The sequence below is a fragment of the Otolemur garnettii genome, unplaced genomic scaffold (assembly GCF_000181295.1).
Source record: "Otolemur garnettii isolate 467f Iridium unplaced genomic scaffold, OtoGar3 scaffold00144, whole genome shotgun sequence".
In the NCBI taxonomy this organism is placed as follows: domain Eukaryota; kingdom Metazoa; phylum Chordata; class Mammalia; order Primates; family Galagidae; genus Otolemur; species Otolemur garnettii.
In genome coordinates, this window is record NW_003852539.1 from 2,117,999 (window position 1) to 2,122,570 (window position 4,572).

The 4,572-nt window shown below is 44.4% G+C and overlaps 1 pseudogene; it reads left to right on the forward strand.

Annotated features, from left to right (window-relative positions):
* The window catches only part of LOC100957782, a 36,192-nt pseudogene that overhangs the window by 13,861 nt on the left and 17,759 nt on the right, over nucleotides 1-4,572 (forward strand).

The window sequence follows — 4,572 nt, forward strand, 5'->3', positions numbered from 1 at the left end:
TACTAGTTTACATTCCCACCAGCAGTGCAGGAGTGTTCCCTTTTCTCCACATCCACGCCAGCATCTCTGGTTTTGGGATTTAAGGATATGGGCCCTTGTGACTTTTAATTTCCTCACAGTCTGACTTTTTTCCATCTATCTGGCCAAGATGTAGAGTGACCATTCTTTAAAAAAAAAAAACAAAAAACCCCCAATCATTGTATTTCAGTTGGTAGGAGCCCAGCTTAATAATTCAAGGTTCTCAAGCATTCCCAGGCAATGTTTTCCCCAAGGCAATTTCGTAGACAGGATCACTAAGGGGTCAGTGCTGATACTCTCTGGCCACCCACTGAGCACCTCCCACAGAGCTGAATGACCTAACCCAATGACGCAAAGTGGACAGACAATCAGGAGATTGAGAGATTCAGGAAGATTTTCGTCCATCAAGCCCTCAATGGAGCAGTGATGCGTGTATAAAACTCAAGAGTCATAATCTCAAATTCTAGGGTCAGACTCCAGACATCTATATCCAAGATCCATCTAAGAAGTATATGTCTGTCTCCAAAAGAGCAACTCATGTTCCTGTCATTAGTATGATGATCGCTTGAATAGCACCTTTTAAACCTAGGGAAAAACAGGGACTCATAGGTATGCAACAACTTCCAAGTTTACGTAATTAGCACTTTGGTTCCTATTCCACATGATGAGAGTTTTTTAAATGATCCAATCATTTAAAATAACTGCATTCAACATATATTTAATCTGAGCTCAAGGGGATATAGAAAAACACCCATCTGTTTGTGGGTTTTAATAACTGGAAAGATTGAGGAGAATTTGGTATTAGGGGTGATGTTGTTCTGGGGAAGGAGGTTGAAGGCTGGCTTTCTGTTGTTGTTCTGCAGTTTAAAAAAAAATTACTTATATTTTAGCAACTGTTTCTGAAGTCTTACAGACAAAAAAGTATAACAGTCGTAGGTGTACAACTGATGCATTTTACCATATTTGACCACACTCTTGTAATCAGTACCCCAGAAGCTACCCTTCCTGGTCCCATCCTCCAGCACAACCATGACCTTGACCTCAGACACCATAGATTATTTTCCTCTGGGCTCTCTGGAAAACTAAACTTAAGGTCAGCTATGGTAGTTCATGCCTGTAATCCTAGCACTCTGGGAGGCTAAGGCTGGTGGACCGATTGAGCTCAGGAGTTTGAGACCAGCCTGAGCAAGACAGAGACCCCACCTCTACTAAAAATAGAAAGAAAAAAAAAAAGCCACACATAGTGGTAGGCTCGGGAGGCTGAGGCCAGAACGACCGCTTGAGTTTGAGGTTGCTGTGAGTTAGGCTGAGGCCATGGCACTCCAGCCTGGGCAATGGAATAAGACTCCATTTAAAAACAAAACAAAACAAAAACCTCCACACTATTTCAGGAAGGCAGACAATTAAGCCAATTAAGGATGGTGTTGTGGGGGATGGTGCTGTTGGTAGAGCATATCTCCTAGTATCCTACAACAACCAAATTCCCATCCGGATATGTTTCCCCTGATTTTGACAACTAGGCAGTCACAGTTTTGATTAGTGGAGGGCCATATACTCTTGGACTTTTGGATCCTGCAGGGTAAGAGGATTATGACAGATCACTACTGCTGAGTTATCCACAAACAGATCTATTTCTAGTCTGTTTTGCAGTGGCCTCCTCAGCCTCATTTAATGTGAAAGAAAAGTGGTTGCCTGAGATAACTCATCACTGTCCAAAGACTCCTTTCCTGCTTGTCGGGGCCCAGACTGATCTCAGAAATGACCCTTCTACTATTGAGAAACTTGCCAAGAACAAACAGAAGCCTATCATACTAGAGACTGCTCAAAAGCTGGCCTGTGACCTTAATTTCCAGCCTTAATTTCCTCGCAGTCTGGCTTAAGTAAGGCTGTCAAGTCTGTGGAATGTTCTGCACTCACAGAGAAAGGCCTAAAGCAGGGGTCCTCAAACTTTTTAAACAGGGGGCCAGTTCACTGTCCCTCAGACCGTTGGAGTGCCAGACTGCGGGCCTAGGAAGAGTCGGCTGCTAAGCAGGACAGGCAGCAACGGCAAAAACACCTGGCGGGCCTGATAGATGTCCTAGGTGGGCTGCATGTGGCCTGCGGGCCGTAGTTTGAGGACGCATGGAAAGGATGTATTTGATAAAGCAATATTGGCTGCCCTGGAGCCTCCACAACAGAAGGAGAGCCACAGGTCTATGTTACCATTGACACCCTTCCAGAGCCCTTTCTGCACAGTAGGTGTTGGCTTCATACTAAAAGTAATTTTCTTTTTTTTTTTTTGAGGCAGAGTCTCACTCAGTCAACCTAGGGTTGAGTGCCATGGTGTTATAGCTCACAGCAACATCAAACTCTTGGGCTCAAGAGGTCCTCTTGCCTCAGCCTCCCAAGTAGCTGGGACTACAGGTGCTCACCACAAAACCTGGTTAGCTTTTCTATTTTTAGTAGAGATGGTGGTCTTATTCTTGTTCAGGCTGGTCTTAAACTCCTGAGCTCAGGCGATCCACCCACCTCAGCCTCTCAGGGTACTGGGATTACAGGCATGAGGCACCATACCTGGCCTAAAAGTAATGTTTAAATCAAACTAAAGATTAAAAATAAAATTTGTTTTTGCAATAATAAGTGCTTTCCACCAATATGCACTCATGTGAGATGAGGCCCATAGGTATGGTCTCCCTCTTTCTCCTCCCAAACCTAGTTAATTTTGAGTAATTGTATATTGTCACAAAAGTGGGTCAGTATGAGTTTAATTTGAAGTGGTGCCTACCTGTGGCTCAAGTGGCTAAGGCGCCAGCCACATACACCTAAGGTGGTGGGTTCGAATGGGCTCAGGCCTGCCAAAACAACAATGATGGCTGCAACCAAAAAAATAGCCGGGCTTTGTGGCGGGCACTTGTGGTCCCAGCTACTTGGGAGGCTGAGGCAGGAGACAAGAGAATTGCTTAAGCCCAGGAGTTGGAGGTTGCTATGAGCTGTGATGCCACAGCACTCTACCCAGGGGGACAGCTTGAGGCTCTGTCTCAAAAAAAAAAAAATAATAATAATTTGAAGTGGTAAAGGTGCTCCCAGGTTCCACTCCTAGAGAGTAATCTGGGATATCTTAGTGTTTTTTTTCCTCTGTGTTTAGGGGGAGTATGCGGAGGGTTTGTTTTTCAATCTTGTTTTTGTTTTGGGGGGTTTTTTTGCAGTTTTTGGCCGGGGCCTGGTTTGAGCCCCCCACCTCCAAGTATATGGGGCTGGCGCCCTACTCCTTTGAGCCACAGGCACCACCCTGGTTTTTTTTTTTAAACTCATTAACCAGTGGACAGCCCATAAGAGGAGGAGGATGGATTGATTCCACATTCCACTTCTTGAATCTAGTTTAGAAAACATGTTCCCCATTTGGTGCTCTAGGAAGGAGTGTAGTAAATGCCTCATTTAATAACATACTCCTTTTTTTCCTTTTTTGAGACAGAGACTCACTTTGTAGTCCTGGGTATAGTGCCAGGGCATCCTACTTCACAGCAACTACAAACTCTTGGGCTTAAGCGATTGATCCTCTTGCCTTAGCCTCCCAAGTAGCTATGACTACAGGCACCTACCACAACACCTGGCTATTTTTTTCTATTTTTTGTAGAGACAAGGTCTCACTCTTGCTGGGGCTGGTCTCAAACTCCAGATCTCAATTGATCCTCTTGCTTTCCAGAGTGTTAGGATTACAGACATGAGCCCCCAAGGCTGGCCACGTACTCCTTTTTGAAAGTTGGCTTTTTTCTCCACCCTTGAGTTGATCCAATATTTGCTGAAACTCATGAAAGTGGGTGGAGCCTACCTTGCTCCTCCCCCTTTCTGGGATGCACTATATATGTGACTGTGACTTTCAGGGAAACGTGTTTGCCACTTGCTGGTTGGTTTTTTTGAAATTTATTTTATTACTTCTTCCCCTGATAAATGAAGAAAAGTATTGCATCTTTTTTTTTTTTTTTTTGAGACAGGTCCTCAAGCTATCCCCCTGGGTAGAATGCCGTGGCATCACAGCTCACAGCAACCACCAACTCCTGGGCTCAAGCGAGTCTCCTGCCTCTGCCTCCCAAGTAGCTGGGATCACAGGTGCCCACCACAACGCCCGGCTATTTTTTGGTTGCAGCCATCATTGTTATGTGGCAGGCCTGGGCTGGATTCAAACCCACCACCTTAGGTGTATGTGGCTGGCACCTTAGCCCCTTGAGCCACAGGTACCGAGCCAAAGTATTGCATCTTTGAAATACACCAAATGGATTCAGTTCATAATTTTAAAAATTTTTCCTTGTCAAAAAAATAACTATAGTAAATAAATGTTTGAAAAATACTTAAATCTGTAAAGGCAGGGAGAACAGAAGAGGTGACAGAAATAAAAATTCTAGAAACAAGAAGTTAGATGAGGGCAGCACCTGTGGCTCAAAGGAGTAGGGCGCCGGCCCCATGTGCCGGAGGTGGCGGGTTTGAACCCAGCCCCGGCCAAAAACTGCAAAAAAAAAAGAAAAGAAAGTTAGATGAATAAATGAAAACTAAGCATACTAAAAAAAAAAAAAAAAAAAA